This window comes from Varroa jacobsoni, unplaced genomic scaffold, assembly GCF_002532875.2.
Source record: "Varroa jacobsoni isolate VJ856 unplaced genomic scaffold, vjacob_1.0 scaffold_1177, whole genome shotgun sequence".
NCBI lineage: Eukaryota > Metazoa > Arthropoda > Arachnida > Mesostigmata > Varroidae > Varroa > Varroa jacobsoni.
The window spans coordinates 206,615-217,938 of NW_019214079.1; the positions used below are offsets into that span (position 1 = coordinate 206,615).

At 39.8% G+C, this 11,324-nt stretch overlaps 1 long non-coding RNA gene across 2 annotated transcripts in view; it reads left to right on the top strand.

Annotated features, from left to right (window-relative positions):
• The first annotated feature begins 4,747 nt into the window (after window positions 1-4,747).
• The window catches only part of LOC111267372 (uncharacterized), an 8,439-nt gene continuing 1,862 nt past the window's right edge, over window positions 4,748-11,324 (top strand). For both annotated transcript variants that reach the window (XR_002684574.2, XR_002684575.2), the window contains exons 1-3: window positions 4,748-5,689; window positions 6,519-6,735; window positions 10,310-10,413. This is a non-coding gene — a long non-coding RNA (uncharacterized LOC111267372). The remainder of the gene's footprint in view (window positions 5,690-6,518; window positions 6,736-10,309; window positions 10,414-11,324) is intronic.

Consider the following 11,324-nt stretch of genomic DNA (forward strand, 5'->3'; position numbering starts at 1 on the left):
AAATCAGACTAGTTAGGCGTATAGAATTGTCGGCTTCAGCTTGATGAGGCATATCTATCAAGCTTGCAAGGCGTAATGTTTATCAGTGTCCCAGCAACTCAGTTATCGTAAATGCTAAAATTGCAATTTAAAATACCCTCCTCTCATTTTGCGCCTAACTTAAGCTCGAAGGTAGATAGGCACGCTAAAAACGAGCTAACCTGTTGGTCGAGGTAAGCCGTTTTAGCCGAGTGTAGTTCCCCCATAAAATAATGCACGTTCTAGTTCTTGAAAAGTACTATAATATGTGCCCGCGTGCTAATGAGAGCGTCGTATGTTGTGGGGCAAGATTTGTGAGCCGACGAAACAGGTTGTACTATGTGTTTCATTATCAATCACTGTATATAATAGAAATACGTATATGGAAAGACTTGTCAGGTAGCTCAAAAGGGGGCGAAGTACACTCGACATAGACGTGAGGTACGAACACACGTCAACAAAAGTCAATTTTCTACTAAATCTTTCTATCTTTTCAAGTAAAAGTCCAGGCCAGACTAAAGCAAGTGATAGAATTCGACTGCCACCGTAATTTTGAAGCTGTCATGAGGGTGACGATGTGCCCAGGCAGAGGCTCTTACGTTTGTTCAATTGTGCTTGTTGTTATGACGTTATAACAATATTAACTCACTATCAAATAGGAAACTTTCTTTCATGGAAAATCAATAAGAAGAGAATGTTTTAGTACGCTAGAAATAGAAGCAGTAAAAAAATTGTTATTGAGAGATAAAACGCTATAGCGAAAACAAATACATCTATACATGACCCCACTTGCAAATATAGTTATAACTTCCGTTTATACAATATTAATTTTTTCCTAGATCTATATGTGATATTTTTTCAGCAGCGGGTATTAGCCCGAAACAATCATAGGCGCCAATATTACATTAGCTATATTTGCTAATATATAACTTCATTAGTCAAGTTACCTATTAAAAGAATACGTTAACCATTATCAATGTGGCAGGCAATTGCAAAGGCGCGCACTTATGACTATTGAGCAACTAGTACTAATAAGTTAAATATTATGCCTATCCAGTTACTAGCTTATTAAACATGCTGACATCACAGCTTCCCCGGTAGCGCCATGCGTTGCTTTAAGACTACGTATAAGCCTTTCGCAAATCCCGTCACTGAGCTTCCGTGTGTGAACGTGCCGGGTGAGAAGAACAAAATATTGCTTAAAAATTAGCCTCCTTGGTAGGACGGCAGCGGGGACCTAGTTGCGTATCGAATCTGCCAACCTTAGAACTTCAATTATATATGAATCAAAGCTTGGCGAAGGACCAGCAAGAAGCTCGAATCTCGAATAAACCGAGCTCTATGAAGGACTTTACTGAACTCGCCTAATATTTTCTGAAGAACTCGTCTTAGCTTCAAAAGGAAAAAGCAGATTTCACTTGTACCTTTAGTGCTTGTATTCTTAGTAACGCTTTCCTCACATTTACTGTGAAGGGTCGTCGTTCACGAATCATCCCGATTTGTAGCCTTTAAAATTTCGATTTATGGCCTTGCCGTTTTTCGTAAGTAAGAAAATTACGAAGACATGATGTCGATATTGAGCAAAAGTCAGACGTACCAGTACAATTATTAACGGTTGCTAAAGAACTAATACGCAGCGCGTCGTTACGAAAACAAGTTAAACTTAATAAACTTATAATACATAAACTGTATGATATTTAAACATAACGAAATAAATTCTGAATCTACGCTTGAAACAGAGATGTGCGCTACGCTTATACGACTAGGTTTTTTTTTCTCTAAGCTGATGGCGTTACTACACACATTTGCGTTAACTAATTCCTAGCGTTTACTAGACAGTCTGTTGTCAGGGTTCAAGATGCATACTTTTACTTCGTTAAATTTCATTTCTATTCAATATGAAAAGCCAAAAGCTGATTCGGAAATTGCTACACGCCACGCTTACGCTACATGAAATTTGTACATTATGCACAAATCAGCAACACGTCTTGGGCAAGATTTGGCCATCGTATCTCGTCAAGTCCCCGGTTCACTTAACAACCGTAAACGTCTATCGGTAGATTTCTATCTAAAAAGTGTATTGATTTCAATGCTACCAACTATTTTGTACAACTATTATTATAATGTAAGATTCGTAATTGTGACGCGCACGGCATATGGCTTCAGAAGCCACGCCGTAAAAACCAAACTCAATAGTTGTACTGCTATAAAGGTAAGAAACTTGCAGTTATTACAGACAACCTGTACCCGACGAAATAGGCGTACGTTTATGTATGTACAGCATCCTTTGCCACGATCACGACAGTGAGTAGTCGAAATAAAAATATGCTTTAGTAATTCTCTAATAATTGAATAATTGAATTGAAGTGAATAATTGGTCATCGACTTATCCCATATTTGGTCCTCCGTTACATCTCCGTCACTTTCCGTTTTCTACTAAACGATTCCAATTAGAACGAACTTATCGCTTGAGTCCTACGTCGTTAGTCGGTTCATTTCGGGCCCCGATAAAACTTGTTCCAATGTTTCACTATATTAGCAGATATGCTTCTTATTCCGATCTAAAGCAGCTCTCCAAAATCCGCTCTCATAATTAACCAGAAGTTCTGAGTGATAAGCTCACCCAGTTTGTCCGTTCCGTGATAACAGAACTTTCCGAGTGTTTCCTGTTACTTCCTCAAAGCGTACAGCGAATCCATAATAAAAAAAAATATATATATATACGAAGCAAGTATGTAAAAACGTCTGTTTTTCTTCACTCCAAATGTAGTTGTTTATAATTTTGAGTTTGTTTGAAAAATCACAGCTCCCCAGGACGGGAATAATGATTGTCATTTCACAGTCGTCGTTGGCGAAATCCTGATTGTTCAAAAAGTCGGTAAACATATACGTTTAAAAGTTTATTTCTCCTAATCGGATTTATTAAAGCCTCAGTCCTCGAATCGACGTACAAATCTGCGCGGTTCCTGTCACCCTTTGTTCTAGGTGGAAGCGGAACTGGCTACTGGTATTACGTTTTTACGTGTTACTAGTTTTTAACGAAAAGTGTATCGCATACAAAGGTACACAATTTTTTTTTGTCGGAGAAAAACGCGAAAATGTCTTATATGTTACTCAACGTAGACGAAAGTCCCTCTATAAACTTCGTTGTATCGACTGTGGCTAAAGAAATATTTTTTGAATTTTTAAAAAGAGTTACATAAACAACTACTTACTGAAAATTGTTTGAATTGTAAATAATGTAGGAAATATGTTTAAGCAGTAGGCAAGGAAATGTAGGTCCTGTCCAGAGTCAATCCAGCGTATTGGCTCGCGATCGTGTGGCACAGGAATTCGTAGCAAAAACAGAAAGCAGTACAGCTGTTCCGTCCATACGGCGCGGCCTCTTTTAGGAAATGTAGCTTGACTGGTTTTTAAGTATGTGGCTTCTTTGCCGCGTCTTTGTACAGCATCAAGTGATGATTCTGTCGAACTGTTAAGTAGGAAAGGATAGGAGTCCCTTCCCTGTTCGCATCCTGACTTTCCATCCAATCTTGGTCTTACACAGCATTTTCATCTCGCAGGGCTCTTTTGATGAACCTTTACCACTCCGGCCCCACCGAGCTTCTTTCGCTTCAAGCCAGCAAACACTCGCTCAATTAGCCTTTACCCGTTTCATCACGCAACGATGGTCGACCCTCAAAGCGTGTGCGTTCCCTATCTGGTGAATTATATTCCTCGACTAGCCAGATGCTACCAGGCGGCTGACCGCGCGCATTCGTCGCCTGTATATACGGACGTTAATACAATGAAATGACAGACAATTGCAGAGGTGACACTCTCTTCTTAGGTATAGATTTTGAAGGAAAACGATGGAGCCGTATTATATTAGCGTATAACCATACTATCTATCCGGTCGTAATAATTATATCGCATCGCAGTTGTTTCTTTCTAGGACTACTTGATTTTTCCTATATATACAGCAGAGAGAATCTAGGAGACTAGTTAATTTTCGTTCCTCCTTCTAACAAACTCAAAGATTATGTTCCCGGGAATAATTGCTACGTTAGGGATTGTGATTTGACAGACTACAATAATAGACCGAACATAGTAAAATTGCTTTCGGTGTTTTTCGTTTTATGGCTGCTAATTGAGTTACTGAAGTGCACGCAGCGTGTATGTTCTGTCGTCTGCTACAAATTGTAATGGTTAGAAATTGCGATATTTGCCAACCAAACCTAAGGACACATGATGACGGTCTACGTTCGAAACAGTCATCTAAAGTGATGGCAGTCTTAGCCGCAATGCTTCCGGATGTGAGGCTATTTTATTTACGCTTAATTTCAGGCGACGAAATATTTCGCGCCCGGAACCTTGTGGTCATTAGACAGGCATATCCGCTGCTATCAGAGCCTGTAGCGGTCCTTCTTTCATATTTATGTTTATACTCTTTTATAGATGTAAAAAAGAGAATTCTATGTAGTTAGACTGGCTGTACTAACTATGAAATATAATTCGTTTCTATGGCTCTTAGTGCTCTACCTGGATGCTAGAGCTTTCGTACAGAGTTTTTTTTTTTTTACAAGGAACTAATGGTAGCCCTTTTTGATCCCTGGGGTCATCCAGACATCCGCACACCTCTGTTTTAGCAATAGTGTGTTCCAATATGAGTACTTAGATTTGAGAAGAGTACCCTAGTGTTTGTGATACGCGTACTCCGATATGAACAACGTACGCAAGAAGATTTGCATCGCTTACTAGATAGAATGGTCACTGCCGTACATACGGCATGTATAAAATAGTACATGCCGTACCTGCGTGTTTACGCTGTCTTTCTGCTCTAGTTTACAGCCACGCGACAATTTAACAACCATAGTAGATTTTCGTCGCTTCTTCTTTAAAAGCTATCTGTGGCATAGGCTACGCAGGCTGATGCTAAGGAAGGCTTTCGATAGAGTCAATAATAACTCCCAAGTATTGTGGTTTTTTAGATAAATGGAAAAATCCTCGTGTTGGACATGATAATGCGTTATCATTATGTTGTTTAGCCTTTATTTCGCAGGCATTTAGCCATATGCAGCTGATATACTTTCAACTCTAAAATGATCTAACTAAAAGCTTTATTGAATCCTTAGCATGATCGCTGAAATGCAAATATCGCCTAGTTATATACCGAGGATGTTAAATTGTGGTTATATGCAAACTTTTCTATAGATTTGTTCGACAGGATGTTAGACAATTTCGTAGCAATGCCCTTCTGATCTGCAATGTGTCTTGTAGTACTTGCCTTGTTATCCGCTTTTTTGTCTTTTCCTATTGTTAATTATATTTATTGACACCAACGCTTTCCCTCCCTCTTTCCTTCTCTCCCAACGGTCTCAGCTGAAAGCCCGCGACATTTTGTAAGGGTGTGTAGCTTGTCGCGACACACATGTACTACTACACAATCAGCGTCAATATGCTACATGCGCCCATTGCCTCGAAATGATATCCATGTGGAGCGGAGAGCCGTAATAAGGTGCTTCTCAATAAATATGCCATGCATAAAATAATTGTATCTTTACCTTGTTCCTCTGATCGTTCATACGCAAATAGATTTATGGCGCTGACGAGGTCTGAACGAGCAAGCCCCATTTGATTTTTTTCAATTCGAGATTTAGTGCTCCAAGCCATCACTTCATCCCGTATTATAGTAAGTCCACTTTAATATTACTAACATGAGAGTGTAGAGGCCTGCTGTTCGCATGTAGGGCGCCCAAGTTGGTAGGCTAGAGAAAAACAATAGCACGTAGGGGGCGCAAGTGGTTTGATTAGTTGTATAGGTAGACGAAGGCGTATCGAATGCATGAAAATGCAGCGACGTACATAAACGATTTCGAATAGTTAAATGAAACTTTCGACCGTGCATTGGAAAAAAAAAACTATAGAACTACGTATTTGTAACGTTTCGAGTGCTACATATTACTCCGCCTAGGTGAGTCAACGGAAGTATACGCTCTTGCAGTATTAAGTCCAGTTTCTCTTTATCGTAGCGGTAATTTAATATTATCAACGTATGTGAGTTAATTGAGTGTCAACTTTTTCCAGTTCAGTAGTTCTAACCAAGTTGGATTCATGATAGAACATTACCTTGAAATACATGAACTCTTCCGCATTGTTTAAAACATGGCAAACTTTCTGAGTTTCTGGCAGATGATGCTGCGTTGTAGTACCACGAGCTTTTAGTAAACAAAATATATCGTCATTTCAAAATATCAATTATGTCCAATAAGAATTTAGCACTGACTGCGTCGGTTAAATCTACCGATCATACGATGCAAATGTGTGGGAGCGATTTTCGGTAGATTCCCCCGTTCAATTCCCCAAAAATTGCCAGTTTTTTTTTTACAGCTGGATTGGCAATTTTTAATCATGCGATAATAACAAATAAAAAAAAATAATAAATCATTTCAATAATACGGTCTCGTTTTAGAGACTTTCATACATTTTCTCTAGTTCATACTGTCTGCCGTTGCTTTCAGTTAGTCACACCGAGGAGTATTCCTAGCTCTCACCTTTAGGCTACCGTCAAAGTGATTAAACAGGACTCGGTTTCTCAATCTCCACTAGTCTAAGTAGCGCACAAACGCCATAGCTATACCCAACGCGTGAATGGACGCAACGGAGCCAGCATTTGTACGACCGTTTCGTAAAGCCCACTGGACTAAGCTCGTCCATTAAGATACCATGCAATAGCAGGTAATCAAACATTCTACAATAAGGCTATACTAGCCACACGATACTTTAGAGTTATGAAGTTTCTAGAGAAGAGGAAAGATAAGTTGGCCAGACGGCTTCTTTTGAGTGCAAGAAGGATCTTGAAGGTCTACTTAATTGCAGACGACGGTGCGTCTGTCATCTATAGTGTGACATATTATCTAATTGTGATACTTATTCGTCAGACATTGTTTGTGTCTTACCATATACTCGTATACGAGTCTTGTACCAATAGTATGTAATAAGTTACCAAACGATACAAGCACTGTAATTTAACTGACAGCTAAGCCAGGCTATATGTGCTCGTTGATCACCACCATCGTCCTCTGAGGAGGTGGGATAAACCGATTCCTTTGGATTTTGTGACTGAAGTTGCTCACCGAGCCGAAGCGACCCTCTAGCAGTAACTGGGGCGGACTGTGTGAACAAACGGGAATATTAATTCTGGTCCAAGCTATATTGTCTGTGCCTCAGAGGGTAGGTTCGGTGATTCAGCTCTATCTGCCTAAAGTAGCCACAGCTAATCATATTCAAATATCCAACCATTTCGGTCGCTCTGGGTTTTCGGTCCTCAATCGCAATGGGTCCGATAACGTGGCTGATCTTCGTCACGCGGGAAAAAAACGTAGGCGCTAGTGTTGTCCTTAGCCTTACCGGAATTTATTTGACCATCAAAATTCCGCTAGAAGACCGTTCGTAATAGCGAGTTCCTAATCGATTCATCTGTTCAGGCAAAACGTGCTGACTCTGTGATGCGATAGTAAGTAACAACTCCGATGTTGTTCTTTCTTCGACCGTAGCTTGAATGGATTACCGGCAGCAGAAATAAGAGGGATTGGACGTGATCTCGAACCAACTGCTTTGCTATTTACCCAGTAAAGCATAGTAGCCGATAATAAGTACAGAGCTGTTATTAGGAGATCGGAAGTCGCTCCTAATTCGAAGGAAGGTACTGATAGACGACGAATTGCTTTTTTTCAAGGATAAACGTGGCGACGACATAGACTTCTGGCTAGGAGTTGCCACTGATAGTTTTTCGGGAGCTTAAATCTATTAGATTCACATAGTGCTTGAATGGAACCTTAAACACATTCAAACGACGACCTATTTTTGATAAACAGTAGACCATAATTTATCCTACGAGATCGTAGTGAATAAATTCTGTTTGTATGTACAGCGCATCGTGTCGGGTAACATAAACTCTTAAAAGTAAACCTTCGAACGACGAAGCATAATAGAAGTTCAAGTTCGTTTCTCAAGCTTAGATTCAGACTAACAATCATTGAATCTAGGTGAAATACACTATCAATGTGATATACACTATATTATAGTGTGCGACAATTGTTTGTAAGAGGCGGATATTGCAGATGCGCCCACTGGCTAACAATCGGCCCGTTAATAAACGTTAGATAAGATCGGGACTTAAGTTGCGCCAATAAAAAAACATTGCTTCGACGTTTGTATGAAATGCACCTAGAACTTATTATTCGATCGAGAAAGAAGTATGCAGTAAGTCTAAAGGGACCCAGGAGCACCGTCGATGGTACAGCTCCTCGGGGTCGTAGGAGCTTTCCACTTCGACAAGCAAGTTATTATTAAGTTCAGATTCGAATCTGTGGGGTCGAAGGTGACGTAGTGTTCGGCGCGATGTCTACTATAAGTATTATGAGGTATATTTAGGAGGCAAGGCAGGACAGGGACTATTTGCCCGAACGACAGCTAACATTAAGATCTACGAGAATCGAGTATTTTGCAACTCATATAGGAACCATGATTAATTCCCTCTAACACAGCCTGAACCCGTTTGAAGCGTAGGCTTCATGCATTCAAAACGAACTTGGAAGTATGGGGAATAAAATACAATAACTTGTATCGACATAGCATCATCACTTTTCTGCACTCAGTTCTCATGTGCTGATGTAGGTACCATGTACACGAAGTGACGTACTTCCGAGCAGCAGCCTTGTATGTTGTTTACTTTATATTCTATATAGACTTTAGATATTCGAATTAACGAAAATTAGCTTGAACGTATTGTACTGATGTGTAGAAGAACGTATTTAAGTAGTTCAGCAGAGCTACTTGTCTAAACCCCGTTTTTTCTATTTTTCTGTCTTGCCGATGGTAACCATTTATTTTGAATAAGCAAAATCATTTTATAAGCCCTACCGCCCCTAAAACTATTGTCTGCCATGTAAGTAATACTCATCGAAAGACTCTGTTTACCTATTTGTCGCGATAAAACTCGTTTTCCTGCTCACGCAAGATGACTCATAATAGTCAGCCATTAGTAGGGCCATTTACTTTGCATAGACGATTAGTTCCAAGTTGTTATGTGTTATATTAGTATTTTGCCTTGACGTACGCATTAAGTTTGCCGATTATTCAGACTCTAAGCTAGTGGTTGGGCCCATTAGGATTTAACCTTACATACGTCTAACAAACAAGCATGTCATTTGCTATATCGATAACTTATAGATCGATTTCTCTAAATTTATGAAAACGAGTACGAGCTTCCGAAGTTGTTTCGACAACCACCTTTTTCAGGCTGCGCAGAGCAGCAATTTTGCAATAATGAAGCCCTGAATTCAATCTTCCTTTGAGACTCAGCGATTTTTACAACTCGCTTAAATGTTTAAGGAATCGAACGTTTGACCAGCCGTAGGCCATGAGCCAGTCGCGAAAGTTTGTACCGAAAGGCTGCAGTGTTCACCAAAGATATTCCAGCCAGATTAGATTGGTACTCTGACCTTCTATTTTCGTTTTTCTATTCACTTCTCGTTTTCGTGGCATCAGACGTGGCTGATTTTGAAAAACATCACGAACTTACATATAGCTGGCCCACTGAAGCTAATACTGCTCACTGTGCACAACAAGCGGTAATAACGGCCACGTTTAGGTACCGAAATGGCCAAGTGAACGTAACCACGTGAATCTGTAGGCTTTTGGCTGCTAAGAGCAATTCAAAACGGCGCTTATATGGGTACATGTGTGAGTGTAGACGGCAATACAGTTCTTACGTCCTGTATTGAAACGTTGCGGAAGAAACGACACTCCGCTGAACGCAGTTACGTCAAGCTGTGAAGTCAGAAAATAGGCGTGTTCGTTGGCTTTCAAAACATGTAGATACAGGGCAGTCGTAAGCATACAAGCTAGATACAGCTTTACAGTTTAAGATAAGACTTCAACGTTACCCTACATTCATAAATAAGGAAGACTCAAATGGATTCAACATAGAAGAGGAAAAAAATAATGATTATTTCATATACACAAAGTTGGATTACCAATTCGATGAACTACTTAAAAAAACAAACGAAAATATAATGAACACTATTAAGATCCTACATTGCAGCTAGACTTTTATATTCAACCCGGCAGTCAACGAACGCTTCTAGTATTGCGCTCATTGTTCACCCTAATCCTATTCAAAACCTAGACTTGTATTAGCTTACGCATCGCGCAGCATTTCACCAAAACGGAACAAGTTAATCAAGAAAATCCGATTCATCATAACCCCGCTAAACCCCTACCTTATGCAAGCGTTTGACCTTTACAGAATTGTACGAAATATTCGCGTGTCAATTGCTCCGAGTATTGTTTTGCGCCAACCTGAACAATCAACGCTGCTGCCAAAGTTGTGTAACCTTACCTCGCCAGAAGGTACGATTTTTACGATTGCCTACCTTAGTTGCCCAGTAATATTCAAGCTGCTTATAAAAGCTAGGCGGGAGCCCCGAAAACGATCGGCAAGCATTAGGTCATGTGTGGGCCTGGTCACGGGATAATTTATCCTGGAATGTCTTCAAAAATTTGTCCTGAAAAGGCTTCAAACTGAACCTTGAAGTGCCAGTGTGGCTTACAAGACAATCCCCACTTCAGCCACCGGGATCGCTTTCGAACTTCTATGAATCACTTCCAGGTGGCGCCCTCAAATATCAGTTGTTTAACTATTAATAAAATATACGATCGTTTTAGAGTAGATGTTAGTTTAACTTAGATACAAAGATATCTACTTAATTCAAACAGACGATAATCTATCTGGCGGATCCCCTCTCTTGAACTGCAGAATCGTAGGCTCCATATCGAAAGTTAAGCGTTTAGTTCTTGAATTGCTATCCTTCAATGTTACTTACGGCTTCTGAATATATGATCTGAGTATAAAAAATTGTCTATATGTTACCTAATATTTACATACTCTACACAGGGGCTGTGCTTTCCCAAAACAAAAGCAAATCAGATCAAGTGTATCGCTTAACGGTATATTAAAAGACAACAATTGGTATAATATTATTTCTCAACTATAAAAAAGACCTTCGGGTGTTACGCTATAGGTATTGATACTTGATAGTAGCGGAATAACAAGGATGTTTTCCTTCCCGATATTGTGGCCGGCGGGCTTATTTTCCTGGGTTAGACGTACACCTAGCAACCCTTGCGACAGTCACAAAAATAAACTCATATAATTCTAACTAGAACAAAGCCCTGCGTCTGAGGCCAAGAGTAACATCGAACAAGAGATACTGTAGTGAACCTAACCTCGACAATCGTTGTTATTAGTGATAATTTACCTT